Consider the following 19,220-nt stretch of genomic DNA (forward strand, 5'->3'; position numbering starts at 1 on the left):
CTCCCAAGCATGGAATAAAAAGCCACCGAACAATGTTATGTAGGTGAAAATGATACCAATAAAGCTTCTACTCATGTGAAAAAGAAACAAGCCCCCACTCAGGTCCATCATCTGTCAGTGAAAAACAGAGGTTTCCACATTATTAGTGACTCAAAAGCTCTTGAAAAGCAACATGGTATCCATAAACCAATCCAGCAATATCTGCTCTCGAAAAGTCAAATTTCCACCTGCTTCAGAACCTTTCAGTGTGCCCAAACCACATTTACCATCCATGTATTTAGCATTACTATAGTGAGAAGTCAATTAATTTATGGTGTGTGTGACTCCTGGAGCATAATCTGGGCACTATGTGTTGGGTAATAAAAAGCAAATGTGCAATTTTCAAGCTGCAACCTCCACCACATGCTAATTTTTGGAAAGTGGTTCTGGAGTCAAAATAGTCATTACTCTTATGAATTAATTCACTGAGGGTTATAATTTTCAAAATGGAGTCACTTTATGGGGATTTCTACTTCTTTAGTTTTCTGGCATTTTGTTATATTAGGGCTTCTGCAAATGTTGTGTCCCATCTTCTCTGGGATCTGCTACCGCAATGTCTGCTTCCGTCACCAGGTGCCACCTTATTTATTCTGCTGCTGTCACTGGCGATCGAGGAGCTGTTGGAACCAGAAACTCTGGATGGCGCAGGCTCTCTCAAGCTTCTAAAATTAGGTTGCCTGGAACCAGTTGTACAATCCAGTCTGGCAGTATGGGTGTGTGTGCTGTGCAGCTAGAGTAATATGCTCCCTACATCAGTCAAATGGAAAGCACTGCATGCTATTATAACTTAAAAGCATATTGCCGGAAGCTGCCAGATACAGCTTTGATCTCTGGTTCAATCATCAGTACTCAGGTGTACATTTGTTTCCTGTTGGGACCCCTGAACATTTACTGACTACTCCTGCTTCTTCTGATTTTGTACTTTCTCTGCCTCCTGGTTCTGACCCAACTACCTGACTATTCTTCTTACAATATGACACCATAAAATAGTAGGCAACACCATAGCCCAAGCCTAGGGGTCTCTGTGTAAGTCCAAATCCATTTAGAGTTTTTAAAGGATGATGAGCAAGGCAGTCCCTGAGATCTGGAAAACGGAGTAGATAGTGCCAAGCCTGTTTGTGGTGGACATCTTTTGAGCTGCCAGGTGATCACGAACATTGCTGCCATTAAATTGTGTCTGCAAACTATTTCAACTAGATCCACGTTCAAATAGCTAAATGGTGATCTTTTTTTCCTTAACCTGACATGTACCCAGACAGAAGTGTACAACTGCATACAGGGTATTTTCGTATTCGAGAATAGAATAGTGGAAAAATAATTTGTAAGGTACATCGGTTTGCTATTATCTTGGTGAAAACTGGGTTAATTAGAGTAGGTGATGTGGTGGCCCTTGGCAATCTAAACTATCGTAAGGGCCAATATTTTCTGTCAGATGAGTTTCAAGAAGAAATATTAGCCATTTAATAATAAATTTTCATAATAGTGCAGAGCTGAAATGTCTTAAATTTAGATCTTGGGCATTTGGAAGAGGTAATAGAGACCTTATTTTAAAGACTACCAGGGAGATGCAGTCGCACATACTGTAAGTGAATCAGGCCAATCCCACCACAATCCAACTATCATACAGAATTAACCTGTAGAAAAAAGCCAAAGAATAAAATGTTATATCCCCAACTACAACGTATGTTTGGGGGAAGAGCTCCAACACTAAACCAGGGTTGAACTTATTCATGGTGGATCATTGGAGCCACTGAGTTCTGAACTTATTTATTGCTCCCATATCGTGAGAGATTGCGCAGTAATAAAAAAATTCCTTAGGATCAAAAACAATGTAATTTATGGCGTGGACTGATTCCAATCAAACCAGGGCTCGAGCCATGCCAAGACATCTCCTGAAGGTGTGAATAAATGTATATTACAGCCATCAGCCACGCACAGCTTAGGAATATATCATGGTACAGGTGTAATGTGTTTTATGTAGTTTATTGCGATCCTGTTTGAAGTTAGTTGGTTTTAAAAGAAATTGAAAAGTCAGGACAAAGGGAAACTCTGCTGTTATTGTACAGAAATTCACACTTGGCCTCACTGCACATGTATTGCTGTCGATCATAAAATAAAGGTATGGCCAGAAAGACTGGACCTGGTCTTGTAGGGACTACATGAGCACATTCAGCAGCACAGAAGGGAGAGAAGGTAGATTCATCCAATAAGATCGGTTCTAGGAAGCCAACAGCATCATTACCCTCCGCTTTCTCTTACAGGTCCATCATAATATTTTTCTTCAAGAGATTTTATAACTTGTCAGCACATTCTACGTATGCTGTTATGAGCTCATTTTCGGGTTTGCCTCTGGCTTCTGGTGAGGGTTATGGAGCTGGCTGTGCTGACAGAGGAGTAGTGAGTTCTCTATCTGGACTCCCTCTGTTGGTGAAGTGAGGTAATGAAGCTGATCTAAATGGCAGATACCGGCCACCTGAGGAAGAGGACTGTGATTGGACATCAGGAATTTCTGATTGGATTTAAGGCAGCAGACTCCCTAGTTTCTTGCTGATGATTTCTCCTGACTGTGGCTTCTGGTTTCCAGTTTGGTTCCTGCCTTCTTAAAGCTAAGTTTTCTCTGATATTGTTCATATGAGTTTTCGTCTGGTTTACTTAGTTTTTTGTTCAGCCAGCCCTGGCTGGGACTGGGCTGATTCCCCATTTTGTCGCTGATCAGTTGATCTCTTTTGCTCTGTCTTCAGAATATACCTTAGTGCTGATATAGGGAATTGAAGTCTAGCGACTTCAGGGCCTTTTGCTATCAGACGTGTTGGACATTTTTTGGCAAGGTTTTTGCGTGATTGCAGACAGCAGCTTTTCTTTCCTGTCCTTTCTAGTTAGTGAGGGCCCCATCGTTTGCTCAGCCTATCTTTCTATCTGTGTTTGTGTTTTCATCTTGTTTCACCGACAATACATGATGGGGACTGTCTATTGCTTTGGGGTCTGCTCTGGGGCAGTTTAGATTTTCCCTTTCTTTAGGTTTATTTAGTTCTCCGGCTGTGATGAGGCGTCTAGGACCACCGTAGGCACGCTCCATGGCTACTGCTAGTTCTGTGTATAGGATCAGGGGTCTGCAATCCGCTAGTTACCAACCTCTCCGGTTTTCTGGGCTTAGCTTGCTTTTTGTTTTTTCCTCCTCGGTGACTCATTCATAACAGTACGCCATCATTTGACTTTGTAGTTTGCAGATCTGGGCAGTGTCTCCTAATCTCAGGGGGTAGGTGGACTCTACAGGTTGTAAATTCTACAGAAAAGGGCTTTCAATGCCCAAAGTTTGCATGCTTTTTGTTTTTTCCTCCTCGGTGACTCATTCATAACAGAATCACCAGCCATACCGCAGATTCTAGGGTACTCAAAAGCAGGAGAGAATTGTTAAAAAAAAAAAAAAGTATCGGAATTTTTTTTTTTTTTTTATATATGTATATTTTCTCCTCTTTTTCCTCTGGGGCCGTAGGAGGATTCTTTTTTTTTTTTTCCTTTCTCCTTGATGGAGATTAAGCAATTGTCTGATCGTGTGGAGCAGCTTGCTGCTGAAGTGCGGGGAATTTCCGCCTATCTCACTCATTCACATGCTGTTGAACCAAAGATCCCTACTCCTGATGTGTTTTTTGGGGATCGGTCTAAATTTTTGAGTTTTAAGAATAATTATAAATTATTTCTTGCCTTGAAACCTAACTCATCGGGGAGCTCTGCGCAGCAGGTTAAAATTGTCATCTTCTTGCTGCGCGGCGATCCCCAGGATTGGGCGTTTTCTTTGACACCTGATGATCCTGTTTTGACTAATGTGGATGCATTTTTTCAAGTCTTGGGGTTGTTATATGATGACCCTAATGCTATTGATCAAGCTGAGAGAGCCCTATTGGCATTGAACCAGGGTCAGGATCCTGCAGAGTTATAGTGTCAGAAATTCCGAAAGAGGGCGGTCCTTACTGCATGGAATAATAGTGCATTGGCAGCTCTCTTTCGGAAGGGTTTGTCTGAAACTTTAAAAGATACTATGGTGGGATTTCCTGTTCCCTCTGGTCTTGACGATTCTATGTCATTAGCCATTCAAGTTGATCGGCGTTTACGTGAACGCAAGACTACACGGGAGGCGCTGCCACCTTTTGAACAAATGTCTGAACCTATGCAATGTGATACAGTTTTTTCTAGGGCGCAACGTCAGGAGTTTAGAAGGCATAATAAGCTGTGTTTTTTTTCTGTGGAGATGCCTCTCATGCTATTTCTGTCTGCCCTAAATGAGAGAAACGTTTTGCACACACATTTGCTGTGAGTGGTATACAACCTAAGTTTCCTTTGTCATTTACTCTGATCTGCTCCTTATCCACATTTTCCGCGAAGGCTTTTGTGGATTCAGGAGCGGCCTTGAATCTGATGGAGTTGGATTTTTCTAAACGTTGTGGTTTTCCTATGACACCTCTGCGGACGCCTATTCCTTTGAGGGGTATTGATGCTACTCCTTTGGCGAAGAATAAACCTCAGTTTTGGACCCAGGTGATAATGCGGGTCGCCCCAGACCACCAAGAGGATTGCAGATTTTTGGTGTTGCATAATTTACATGATACCATTGTTCTGGGTTTTCCCTGGTTGCAAATCCATAATCCGGTTTTGGATTGGAAATCTGTGTCTGTGGTGAGTTGGGGTTGTCGGTGTGCTCTTGGCGACACTCCTGTTTTCTCCACCTCTCCCCAGTCGCATGATGTTCCTGACTATTTGGCTGATTTTTATGATGTATTTAGTGAGAGTAAGTCTGCGTCTTTGCCTCCTCATAGAAGTTATGACTGTGCAATTGAGCTGAGCCCTGGGTGTAAATTTCCCAAGGGTCGACTTTTCAATTTATCTGTACCCGAACACGAGGCTATGCGATCTTATATTGAGTTGTTGGAGAAGGGTCATATTAGACCATCCTCTTCGCCCTTAGGTGCTGGGTTTTTTTTCGTGGCCAAGAAAGATGGTTCATTAAGGCCTTGTATTGACTATCGTTCCCTCAACAAAATTACGGTTAAATATCAGTATCCGTTACCCCTGATTTCTGATTTATTCTCCAGAGTTAAAGGTGCTTGCTGGTTTACTAAGCTTGACCTCAGAGGGGGCGTATAATCTTATTCGCATCAAGTATGGGGATGAATGGAAGTCGGCATTTAATACTCCGGAGGGACATTTTGAGTACCTGGTGATGCCTTTTGGGCTCACTAATGCCCCTTCTGTCTTCCAATCCTTCATGAATTATATTTTCCGGGACTTTGTGGATAAGTTTTTGATCATCTATCTGGATGATATTTTGATCTTTCCAGGGATTGGGATTCTCATGTGGAAAATGTTCGGACTGTGTTCCGGATTTTGAGAGTGAATCCCTTGTATGTATGTTAAGGGATCGAAGTGCCTTTTTGGTGTACAGAGGATTTCATTTTTGGGATTTATTTTGTCTCCGTCAACTACTGAAATGGACCCGGCTAAGGTACAGGCCATTTATGATTGGGTTCAACCCACTTCTTTGAAGGCTCTCCAGAAGTTTTTGGGTTTTGCTAATTTTTATCGTAAATTTATAGCTAATTTTTCTGGTATGGCTAAACCACTGACTGATTTAACTAAGAAGGGTGCTGATGTGCTGAATTGGTCTTCAGAGGCTGTTTCGGCCTTTCAGGAGCTGAAGCGGAGGTTCACTTCTGCTCCGGTTTTGCGGCAACCTGATGTCTCACTTCCTTTTTAGGTGGAGGTAGACGCTTCAGAGATTGGTGCAGGAGCTGTTTTATCCCCAAAAGATCCTGTGACATCTAAAATGAATCCCTGTGCTTTCTTTTCCCGAAAGTTCTCCCCATCTGAACGCAACTATGATGTGGGGAATCGGGAATTGTTATCCATGAAATGGGCATTTGAGGAGTGGAGACATTGGTTGGAGGGAGCTAGACATCAAGTTTTGGTCCTCACTGACCACAAGAATTTGATTTACCTTGAGTCGGCCAAACGCTTTTGAATCCTAGACAGGCTAGGTGGGCCTTGTTTTTTACGCGTTTTGATTTTGTGGTCTCCTTTCTTCCAGGCACGAAGAATGTTAAGGCAGACGCCCTTTCTAGGAGTTTCTTTGCTGATTCTCCTATTGTGGCCAAGCCTACTACCATCCTAGGTGAGGGGGTAGTTCTTTCTGCCATCTCGCCCGATTTGAGACGTGCTCTGGAACAATTCCAGGAGGACAAACCTGAGCGTTGTCCTATGGGAAAATTGTATGTTCCTGACCAGTGGAGGAAGAGAGTGATGTCTGAAGTTCATTGCTCCGCATTGGCTGGTCATCCAGGTATTTTTGGTACCAGAGACTTGGTGAGTCGGTCTTTTTGGTGGCCTGCCTTATCTCGTGATGTCAGGAATTTTGCGCAGTCCTGTGGGACTTGTTCCCGGTCTAAACCCTGTTCTCGCTCTAGTGGGTTGTTGATGCCCTTGCCGGTACCTAAGAGGCTATGGACCCATATTTCAATGGATTTTATTTCTGATCTTCCTGTCTCTCAGAGAATGACTGTTATCTGGGTGATTTGTGATAGATTCTCTAAGATGGTCCATCTTGTACCACTCCCAAAGTTGCCATCTTCCTCAGAGTTGGTACCCTTGTTTTTACAACAGGTGGTTCGGTTGCATGGGATTCCTGAGAACATTGTATCGGACAGAGGAGTTCCGTTTGTTTCCAGATTCTGGAAAGCCTTTTGTTCCAAGCTGGGAATTCAGTTGTCCTTCTCCTCTGCGTTTCACCCTCAGACCAATGGGCAGACGGAGAGAACAAACCAGACTTTGGAGTCCTATTTGAGATGTTTTATTTCTGCTGATCAGGATGATTGGGTTTCATTTTTGCCCTTGGCCGAATTCGCTTTAAATAAGAGAGCTAGTTCTGCCACCTTGATGTCCCCCTTTTTCTGTAACTTTGGGTTTCATCCTCGATTTTCTTCAGGGCAAGTGGAATCTTCAGCCTGCCGACGTGTTAACACTGTGGTAGAGAGAATGCAGCAGATTTGCGACCAAGTAGTGGATAAGTTGTCTCTCTCCCAGGAAAAGGCCCAGCGGTTTTCTAACCGCCATAGGACCATTGGTCCCCGGTTTAAAGTGGGTGATATGGTTTGGTTGTCATCAAAGAATATCTCTATGAAGATGGCTTCTCCAAAGTTCAAGCCAAGATTTATTGGACCGTAAAAGATTTTGGAGATTCTTAATCCGGTTTCTTTTCAATTGGTTCTTTCTGTTACGTTTAAGATCCATAACGTGTTACATAAGTCGCTGTTGAAGAGATATGCTGAGCCAGTAGTTCCTATGGCGGCACCTCCTGACCCTGTATTGGTTGGTTAAAGGTAACGTGGAATATGAGGTAGAGAAAATACTGGATTCTTGTCTGGCTGTGATTGGACAACAGGAATTTCTGATTGGATTTAAGGCAGCCGACTCCCTAGTTTCTTGCTGGTGATTTCTCCTGACTGTGGCTTCTGGTTTCCAGTTTGGTTCCTGCCTTCTTAAAGCTAAGTTTTCTCTGATATTGTTCATATAAGTTTTCATCTGGTTTACTTAGTTTTTTGTTCAGCCAGCCCTGGCTGGGACTGGGCTGATTCCCCATTTTGTCTCTGATCAGTTGATCTCTTTTGCTCTGTCTTCAGGATATACCTTAGTGCTGATATAGGGAATTGAAGTCTAGCAACTTCAGGGCCTTTTTCTATCAGACGTGTTGGACATTTGTTGGCAGGGTTTTTTGCGTGATTGCAGACAGCAGCTTTTCTTTCCTGTCCTTTCTAGTTAGTGAGGGCCCCATCGTTTGCTCAGCCTATCTTTCTATCTGTGTTTGTGTTTTCATCTTGTTTCACCGACAATACATGATGGGGGCTGTCTATTGCTTTGGGGTCTGCTCTGGGGCAGTTTAGATTTTCCCTTTCTTTAGGTTTATTTAGTTCTCCGGCTGTGACGAGGCGTCTAGGACCACCGTAGGCACGCTCCATGGCTACTGCTAGTTCTGTGTATAGGATCAGGGGTCTGCAATCCGCTAGTTACCAACCTCTCCGGTTTTCTGGGCTTAGCTTGCCTTTTGTTTTTTCCTCCTCGGTGACTCATTCATAACAGTACGCCATCATTTGGCTTTGTAGTTTGCAGATCTGGGCAGTGTCTCCTAATCTCAGGGGGTAGGTGGACTCTACAGGTTGTAGATTCTACAGAAAAGGGCTTTCAATGCCCAAAGTCATTTGAACAGTTTTTGGTGGAGGAGAATGTTGTGGTCTAGAGGCAAAATGGTTATCACACGATTGTGATACAGCTGAACTACACCACCAATAAATCAGCCATAGCTGGTGACTAAGAAGAATCTGTGATTTCTCTGCATACAGTGGTTACTACTCACCTGGGTAGTCACGTGTAGGATTCGCCTCTTTACACCGCTCATCACCCCTCACATATGTCTCTGTAGTATTAATATGGGTCAGATCTTTACCCTGAAACAAATATTGCAAAAGTCAAAGAAAGATGGAGAAGTCACATCTATGGTCAGCACTATCCTGACATCTTCACCGCGCTCATTAACCAAGTATAAAACATACAGTGGGGGAAAAAAGGATTTAGTCAGCCAATTGTGCAAGTTATCCCACTTAAAAAGATGAGAGAGACCTGTAATTGACATCATAGGTAGACCACAACTATGAGAGTCGAAATGAGAAAATAAATCCAGAAAGTCACCTTGTTTTGGTAAGATTTATTTTGCATATTATGGTGGAAAATAAGTATTTGGTCACCTAAAAACATGCAAGATTTCTGGCTCTCACAGACCTGTAGCTTCTTCTTTAAGAGGCTCCTCTGTCCTCCACTCATTACCTGTAGTAATCGCACCTGTTTGAACTTGTTATCAGTATAAAAGACACCTGTCCACAACCTCAGTCACACTCCATACACCACTATGGTGAAGACCAAAGAGCTGTCAAAAAACACCAGAAACAAAATTGTAGCCCTGCACCAAGCTGGGAAGACTGAATCTGCAATAAACAAGCAGCTTGGTGTGATGAAATCAACTGTGGGAGCAATAATAAGAAAATGGAAGACATACAACAAGATCACTGATAATCTCCCTCGATTTGGGGCTCCAATCAAGATCTCACCCCGTAGGGTCAAAATGATCACAAGAACGGTGAGGAAAAAATCCCAGAACCACAAGGGGGACCTAGTGAATGACCTGCATAAAGCTGGGACTACCGTAACAAAGGCTACCATCATTAACACTCAATGCCAGATGTGTCCCCCTGCTTAATCCAGTATATGTCTGGGTCTGTCTGAAGTTCTCTAGAGAGCATTTGGATTATCCAGAAGAGTATTGGGAGAATGTCATATGGTCTGATGAAACCAAAGTAGATCTGTTTGGTAGAAGCAAAACTTGTTGTGTTTGGAGGAGACAAAATGCTGAGTTGCATTCAAAGAACACCATACCTACTGTGAAGAATGGGGTGGCAACATCATGCTTTGGGGCTGTTTCTCTGTAAAGGGACCAGGACGATTGATCCGTGTACATGAAAGAATGAATGGGGCCATGTATCGTGAGATTTTAAGTGCAAACCTCCTTCCATCAGCAAGGGCATTGAAGATGAAACGTGGATGGGTCTTTCAGCATGCTAATGATCCCACGCACACCGCCAGGGCAACAACGGAGTGGCTGTCAGCTCAATTTCCACTCTGTATGTCACTCCCCCGGCCAACATGAACTACATGTAACAATAAACTGGTGATTTTCGTCATCAGTCTGCTGAGCGCGGTCTTTCTGCTTCTTAGGCTGAGTTCACCCGTGGCGTCTTTTTCGCGTTTCCACGGCGGTTTTAACCGCGCGATTTTGCCGCGAAAACACGAAAAATAAGCATCCCATGCATTCCTATGGGATTCCGCAATGCTGTGCTAATGCTGCGGTTTTTACCGCGGCGGAATCGCTTCGCGGTAAAAACCGCAGCATGCTCATTAACTTGCGGAATCGCGGCGATCCCGCACCCATAGGGATGCATTGTTCCGCTTACTTCCTGCATGTGGCTGTGCACACCATGCGAAATGTAAGCAGAACATTTGCGGATGGTACCCACGGTCCGGAGGAGAGGAGACTGTCCTCCGGGCTTTGGGTACCATATCCCTGTAAAAAATAGAATTTAAAATAAAAAATATTGTTATTCTTACCTTCCGGCGTCCCGCGCAGTATTCCCACCTCTCTCCACGCTCCCAGTAATCCTTTGCGAAAATGCCCGTGATGGCGTCCGTTCTCGCGGGATCGCGAAGTCTCGCGGTCATTCACGCAACGTCATCGCGAATTACCGCGAGACATCGCTATCCCGCGAGAACGGACGTCATCGCGGGCATTTTCGCAAAGGATTACTGGGAACGGATGCGTGGGACGCCGGAAGGTGAGAATAACACTATTTTTTTTTTTTTTTTACATTCTATCTTTTACTATTGATGCCGCATAGGCGGCCTCAGTAGTAAAAAGTTGGTCACACTCGTCAAACACTGTTTGACGAGTGTGACCAACCTGTCAATCAGTTCTCCAAGCGATGCTACAGATCTCTTGGAGAACGCTAGCATTTTGCAAGCTAATTACGCTTGCAAAATGCTAGTTTTTCCGCGGGAAAATAGCGGGAATTTAAAATGCGATTTTCCCGCGGAATGGAATTCCGGAATTCTCGCGGTAATTTCCGCGAGAGTTCCGGTACGTGTGCACTTAGCCTTAGTGGAACTATCCAACCTTGTGAAGACTTACAGAAAATGTTTGACCCCTGTCATTGCCAACAAAGGGTATATAACAAAATATTGAGATGAACTTTTGTTAATGACCAAATACTTATTTTCCACCATAATCTGCAAAATAAATCTTGCCAAATCAGACAAAGTGATTTTCTGGATTTGTTTTCTCATTTTGACTCTCATAGTTGTGGTCTATGGTGTCAATTACAGGCCTCTCTCATCTTTTTAAGTAGGATGAACTTGTACAATTGGTGGCTTACAATATTTTTTTCCCCACTGTATAACACTGGTGGATAAAACAAGACTGAGCACAAGACCTTCACAGCCGTCTACACAACATAGGGGAGATCTCCTGACACCTTCTCTCCATTTACCTGATGGTCCTGATAATCTTCTTGCTTACAGTCCCATGGAAGAAGAGGATGGGGACATCTCACTGGTGCCATCCTTTTACTAGATAGATCTGGAAAAAATAAATACAGGTACAGAATTCATTCTTTACAAACAGATAATTATAGGCTGTGTACATTTAGACCTATTACCCGGTGATGTGAGGGGCTGGGGAACTTCCATCAAGACATCCTTGTACAGATCTTTGTGTCCTTCTAAATACTCCCACTCCTCCATGGAGAAATAGACAGCGACATCCTGACATCTTATAGGAACCTGACACATACAATGATACCGTCATCCCCCGATCTCTTCATAGTGTTACTGTATAATGTCCCAACATTCCCAGCAGTGTCACCTCTCCAGTCAGCAGCTCAATCATCTTGTAGGTGAGTTCTAGGATCTTCTGGACATTGATGTCCTCATGTATCAGGAGGTGAGGTGGAGGCCCCGTGATTAGGCACAGGCGTCTTCCCCATCCCTCAGACACAGGGTCCTGACAGCGCTCACTAGAGGTCTTCTTCACTACTGTGTAATCCTGGTTATGGAGAGACACATTAATAAATCTCACTACAGACATTCCCAGAGTCCTCACCTCTCCAGTTCTGTCCATCTGTTATTCCCATAGATAAGAATGATGTAATGTGATGTCATCAGAATCTCTCACCTCTCCAGTAAGCCGGAAGAGGATCTCTAGGGTGAGGTGTAATATCCTCTCCGCCATCTTGTCTCTGTCCATATCCATCCTTGACCAATCAGGAAAATTCTCTTCTATAAACAACCACCTCTGAGAGGATCCGATGTTGTAGAGACCTGAATGAGAAGAAGATGAGCCGATGTAACATCATAAAATCCTGTGTAATAATACAATTACTGGAGATAATCAGGGAAACATATGTGGAGATTTATTATTTTACAGTATTTAGTTTTCTTCTTTCCATCTACTAATAAAACCTATATATTTAGGCCACAGACAACAAGCAGTTTCTCCCTCGGAGTCGGCAGCTGAATACGTTCCTCATAGACTCATCTTCCATAACGCTAATTCTCGTCTCATTTCCCGACACTGGAATCGGCATTAGCAATACTGCAGGAGACATTCATTACACGTGACAGGAGAAATAACTACTTCATGATGAGGACGACATCTTCATCTTCTACTACGGCTCTAGAAACATATTTGTCCAGAGTCCGTCACTGACTCCATCCCCACCGGCCGTCTATATGAAGGTTTCCCGTCTTCCCCGCACTGTAATCTTCTATCACGTTAGATCTCATGTCTGATTCACATGTAAGGTGGCAGGAACCCCCCGTCTGCTCTCCTCTCTCCTATGTGCACTGCCCTTTTTATGACGTGTGCATTTACTGTATTGTTTATGTCTTGTGTACTAATGTAATATATGTTATGTATTCATATGCTGTGTTTGCAATGTGTGAACCTGCAATGTACCGCCATATGTTGTACCTGTTTACTATGTACTGTATTTTGTATTGTGGGGAGTTCCACTTTAATTGTTACTGTCCTCAAAAGGACTTAAGGACCGCAACACAGGCCCCAGGACTTCAGAAGGGAAGGGCCCCAGCTGAAGGGACTATAAGGCTATGTACCCACGAATGCAGAAAATTCCTGACTAAAAAACGAACTCCTTCCCAGGAAATGCGCGTTTTTTTCCGGGCGATTTTTGCACGTTTTTTATGCATTTTTTTCCGGAGCATCCCCAGTCTCATAGAATATAGTTAGAAATGCGGATTTTTATGTGAAATTAATGAACATGCTGCGTTTTTTACCGCAATGCGTTTTTTTCGTGGAAAAAAACGCATCAATATGCACAAAAAGTGCGGAATTCATTAAAATGAATGGGATGCTTCTTGTAAGCGTTTTTGCCGGTAAAAACGCTTAAAAAAATGCAAAAAAAACCGCTTACGTGGGTACCTAGCCTAAGCGTCCAGATCCCAGCAATTGGACTACTGCGTATCTTCGGCTACTACGAGTACGGCCATGGTCAGGGAGAGAGCAGGAAGCCAGTGTTGCATTCTTTTCTTCCTCATCAACGTTTATTAAAAGTTATTCCCTCTTGGTTCGCAGCCGTGTTCTTGGACTTTACTTGCCCAGAGTACTGTGGCCGGAGAGAGGAAAGGTAACCCGTGGGAAAAAGCTGTGTCAGTCCTGTCTATTTATGTACAAGGGGCCGTGGGTGCTCCTTGATCGTTTACTCAGTGGACTCTGACCGTGGACTGTGCCTTTCATTAACTCAGCTACAACTACCCCCCCCCCCCCGTGCCACCTTCTTACACTTGGAGTAATGCGGCAGGATGGACCTGAACAGCCTTACAACCCTGGGACTGCTTGAGATAGCGGCTGAAGATGAATGTGAGCCTGAAATTTGTGGTTTGCTGCCTGAACTAGAAGAAATGGAGCTGTTGGCTGACAGCGACTCTGATACTTGTGGCTTTGAATTTTGAATTTGGGTTTTGTTGCCCGCAGTGACAGAAATTGCAGGTGGCGGATTTTGTGGACTGAGAGATGGTGCTGAGCACTGATGAAAAGATGTTGGCCATTGGCGTGAAAAGTAAGGATGAGGCTGTTTTGTCGTGGGATTGAACTAAGCAGTTTGGCCCCAAAAAGAAGAAAGTTACATCCCTTTGTGAAGTTTGTTTGAGTGTATATGAGTTGGTGACTCTAGGCTAAGCACCTGTTCACAGATGTGACGGTCAGTTTTTTAAATTTAAGCTGACTATTTTAATGATACCATTTTGTGCAGATATGATCTTTTGATCGCCCGTTATTACATTTTAAGGCAATGTTACCAAATATGTGTGTATGTTTGATTTTTTTGTTTTATTTTGAATGGGACGAAAGGGGGGTGAGTTAAACATTTTTTTTAAAATATTTTTAAAACTATTTTTCTTTAACTTTAGGCATGCTTCAATAGCCTCTATGGGAGGCTAGAAGCTGCCACAAAGTGATCGGCTCTGCTACATAGAGGCGATGCTCAGATCGCCTCTATGTAGCAGAATTACTGCAGTGCTATGAGCACCGACCACATGGTGGCGCTCAAAGCAATCCGGCATCAACAACCATAGAGGTCTCAATGAGACCTCTGGTTGTTATGCCGACAAACCAATGACTCTCGATCATGTGACGGGGGTCAGCGGTGTGCGTATTTCTTGCCCAAGGCCAGCAGCGCACGTTAAATGCCGCTGTTAAGAGTTTGACAGCGGCATTTAACCAGTTAATAGGCGTGGGTGGATCGCGATTCCACCCACGCCTATTGTGGGCACATGTCAGCTTTTACAAAAGCTTTTTTACTTGCACAAACACAGCGGACAAAAATTATCTGATACTATAGTCTCCCTGTACAGTGATTTATGGAGTTTATTTCTGGCCTTAGGCTTTCCTATAGTACATAAAAGCACCAGAAAAAGCAGATATTAAAATGTATCAAAAGAAAATTGTCTCCAACAATTCTTGGAAGAAGAAAAAAAACATAAAGCAGAAAGCACATTTTGTTATTTTTAACACATTAAACATTTATTAAAAGAAAAATTAACTCAGATGTTACGGAGATGAATGAGAGACCAAAGTCCAAAAATAAACTTTCCTTTACTTAACAAGAACTTGATGAGAAGTGCCGTATTTTGCGGATTATAAGACGCACTGGAGTATAAGACGCACCCCAAATTTTGAGGGGAAAAATTAGGGAAAAAAAACTTTTTTTAAATAAAAAATGTGCTGCCTCTTATAATCCAAGCATCTTATTGCTTTCCGGGGGTGGTGGCTGCAGTAAAGTCGCTGCTGGAGGAGGCAAGAGTGGCGAGATCTCAATCCAAGCATGTGCCGCCTCAGGTGGCCATTTTCCCGGAGGCCACCGCTTAGCAGTGATGGATATTCGGGGGTTCTTGGCTTTCGCAAAATGCTGGCGGAGCCCCCCCCCACATCACAAAACACCACAGCCAGCTTCACCCGCAGCAGCGCACATCGGAACACCCCTTATCCTAGCCTGCAGCAAAGCGCCACTCTTTCCTCCTCCAGAAGCGACCCTGGGACCCTGCTCCACCGCAGCTGGTAAGGTATATCCACATTATAAGACGCACCACCATTTTGCCCCCAAATTTGGGGGAAAAAAGTGCGTCTTATAATCCGAAAAATACAGATAGCAGATACAGCACTTTATGAATTCTTCTTCTGCATTATGCAGAGTCATGACCTCTCCGGTTACACGTGGCGGTGCATAACTTTTGTTATAAGCCACAATAGTCCAGCAAACCTCAGCTAAGGACCTCACCCTGCTTTTTGTCTCTGCTATGCTTCACGGTAAAAAACGCAGCATGCTCATTCATTTCGCGGATTTTTCCGCGTTTCTGGCATTTCTATGCGTCTTGAAAACGCGCGGAAAAAAACGCATGAAAAATGCGCCTTTTTTGCGCAAAAAACGCGCAGTTTCTGGGAAGGGAGTCAGGTTTTTCAGCAGAAATTTTCTGCTACGTGTGCACATAGCCTAAAGGTCATAGCTCCAAAGCCAGAACAGATTTGGCACCAAGCAAAGGAACGGAGTGTCGGGGAAGAATCTGAGGAACCAGGCCATGGTAAAGTGTCCAAGGCAGCTGGTTGTGGTGGCGGAACCCTGCTCAAAGGGGCATAATGGGGCATTACACTGTGTGGGGCCAAGAATGGGGCCCTGTACTATGAGAACAATCCGTTTCCTCCCTTCCTGTCTCCCATAGTTGGGCCGTATGTATCTATTACAGGAAACAGCACAGAAACGTTATGATTCTTATAAAGGGGCAACAAAGACCCCAAAAGAGTCTCAGTGCTGAAGGGGTTAATGTCCCCCGCACCCAGTAATGGGGAATCTCCAGCACCTACCTCCACCTGCAGAGCCGCACTCCACATATATTGCTGCTCTGTGCGCACAGGACCTGTGATGAGGTCACAGGAGGGGAGGAGTCAGGGGTCACATGATATCTGGTAGTGATGGGCAGTCCGGCTCTTTTTGGTGATCTGGCTCACTCGGCTCCGCTCACCAAAAAGAGCCGGCTCTTTTTGGCTCAAAAAAAGCGGCTCTTCTTGCAAAAAGTGCTCCTTTCCCCACTTTTATCACTCCAGTCCCTTCACTATAAAGCCTGGGCCTCATTATACAGCTGTACAGGGGTCTAGTGAAGGCTTTTTGGCCCTTTCCTCAGACTGTAGCTCCTGGGATCAGGCCCTCACTCCTGTCCCTTCACTATGAAGCCTGGGCCTCATTATACTGCTGTACAGGGGTCTAGTGAAGGCTTTTTAGCCCTTTCCTCAGACTGTAGCTCCTGGGATCAGGCCCTCACTCCTGTCCCTTCACTATGAAGCCTGGGCCTCATTATACAGCTGTACAGGGGTCTAGTGAGCGCTTTTTAGCCCTTTCCTCAGACTGTAGCTCCTGGGAACAGGCCCTCACTCCAGTCCCTTCACTATAAAGCCTGGGCCTCATTATACAGCTGTACAGGGGTCTAGTGAATGCTTTTTAGCCCTTTCCTCAGACTGTAACTCCTGGGATCAGGCCCTCACTCCTGTCCCTTCACTATAAAGCCTGGGTCTCATTATACAGCTGTACAGGGGTCTAGTGAAGGCTTTTTGGCCCTTTCCTCAGACTGTAGCTCCTGGGATCAGGCCCTCACTCCTGTTCCTTCACTATAAAGCCTGGGCCTCATTATACAGCTGTACAGGGGTCTAGTGAAGGCTTTTTAGCCCTTTCCTCAGACTGTAGCTCCTGGGAACAGGCCCTCACTCCTGTCCCTTCACTATAAAGCCTGGGCCTCATTATACAGCTGTACAGGGGTCTAGTGAAGGCTTTTTAGCCCTTTCCTCAGACTGTAACTCCTGGGATCAGGCCCTCACTCCTGTCCCTTCACTATAAAGCCTGGGTCTCATTATACAGCTGTACAGGGGTCTAGTGAAGGCTTTTTGGCCCTTTCCTCAGACTGTAGCTCCTGGGATCAGGCCCTCACTCCTGTTCCTTCACTATAAAGCCTGGGCCTCATTATACAGCTGTACAGGGGTCTAGTGAAGGCTTTTTAGCCCTTTCCTCAGACTGTAGCTCCTGGGAACAGGCCCTCACTCCTGTCCCTTCACTATAAAGCCTGGGCCTCATTATACAGCTGTACAGGGGTCTAGTGAAGGCTTTTTAGCCCTTTCCTCAGACTGTAGCTCCTGGGAACAGGCCCTCACTCCTGTCCCTTCACTATAAAGCCTGGGCCTCATTATACAGCTGTACAGGGGTCTAGTGAAGGCTTTTTAGCCCTTTCCTCAGACTGTAGCTCCTGGGAACAGGCCCTCACTCCTGTCCCTTCACTATAAAGTCTGGGTCTCATTATACTGCTGTACAGGGGTCTAGTGAAGGCTTTTTGGCCCTTTCCTCAGACTGTAGCTCCTGGGAACAGTCCCTGACTCCTGTCCCTTCATTATAAAGCCTGGGTCTCATTATACAGCTGTACAGGGGTCTAGTGAAGGCTTTTTAGCCCTTTCCTCAGACTGTAGCTCCTGGGATCAGGCCCTCCTGTCCGTATTGCTGATTTGTGTTATCCTCTAATATCTGATATTCGTCCATGTGTTCTACATTAGTCAGTGCTGTGACATCTGCCGGCTCTGATTATTCTAAAACTATGTGCACACGTTGCGGATTTGCTGCGGATCCACAAGTACAATGTTATTCTATGGGGACAAAAAACGCTGTGTACATGCTGCGGAAAAATCCAAGCGGAAACGCAGCAGTTTATTTTCCGCAGCATGTCAATAATTTGTGCGGATTCCGCTGCGTTTTTACACCCATTCCATTATAGGAATCCGCAGGTATAAAAATGCAGGAGAAATCCACACAAAATCCACAAAAAATCTGCATAAAAACCTCACGGATTTACACCTGCGGATTCTGCCAAGAGATGCAGATTCCGCACAGAAAATTCCACACAGCAATCCGCAACATGTGCACATACCCTTATATGTAAATCCTTGGAGACATGTTCCAGGTTCTTACAGAGTAACTGTAATATCTGCACCATACATGGCACCCCTTACCTACCAATTCTGGTATGCATGGTCCTCTCATCCCCAATCCTGGTATGCATGGTCCTCTCATCCCCAATCCTGGTATGCATGGTCCTCTCACCCCCCAATCCTGGTATGCATGGTCCTCTCATCCCCAATCCTGGAATGCATGGTCCTCTCATCCCCAATCCTGGTATGCATGGTCCTCTCATCCCCAATCCTGGAATGCATGGTCCTCTCATCCCCAATCCTGGTATGCATGGTCCTCTCATCCCCAATCCTGGTATGCATGGTCCTCTCATCCCCAATCCTGGAATGCATGGTCCTCTCATCCCCAATCCTGGTATGCATGGTCCTCTCATCCCCAATCCTGGTATGCATGGTCCTCTCACCCCCCAATCCTGGTATGCATGGTCCCCTCATCCACAATCCTGGTATGCATGGTCCTCTCATCCCCAATCCTGGTATGCATGGTCCTCTCACCCCCCAATCCTGGTATGCATGGTCCCCTCACCCCCCTATCCTGGTATGCATAGTCCCCTCACCCCCCAATCATGGTATGCATGGTCCTCTCATCCCCAATCCTGGTATGCATGGTCACCTCACCCCCAATCCTGGTATGCATGGTCCCCTCACCCCCCAATCCTGGTATGCATGGTACTCCCTCATCCCTATCCTGGTATGCATGGTCCCCTCACCCCCCAATCCTGGTATGCATGGTCCCCTCACCCCCCAATCCTGGTATGCATGGTCCCCTCACCCCCCTATCCTGGTATGCATGGTCCTCCCACCCCCCAATCCTGGTATGCATGGTCCCCTCACCCCCCAATCCTGGTATGCATGGTCCCCTCACCCCCCTATCCTGGTATGCATGGTCCTCTCACCCCCCAATCCTGGTATGCATGGTCCTCTCAGCCCCCAATCATGGTATGCATGGTCCCCTCACCCCCCAATCCTGATATGCGTGGTCCCCCCTCATCCCTATCGTAGGATGTATGGCCCCCTCACCCCC

At 45.1% G+C, this 19,220-nt stretch overlaps 1 protein-coding gene across 1 annotated transcript in view; it reads right to left on the bottom strand.

Moving 5' to 3' along the window:
• The window catches only part of LOC141055873 (uncharacterized), a 106,502-nt gene that overhangs the window by 5,480 nt on the left and 81,802 nt on the right, over positions 1-19,220 (bottom strand).

The sequence above is a fragment of the Dendrobates tinctorius genome, unplaced genomic scaffold, assembly GCF_039654945.1.
Source record: "Dendrobates tinctorius isolate UK_male_01 unplaced genomic scaffold, ASM3965494v1 ptg000192l, whole genome shotgun sequence".
Taxonomy (NCBI): Eukaryota; Metazoa; Chordata; class Amphibia; order Anura; family Dendrobatidae; genus Dendrobates; species Dendrobates tinctorius.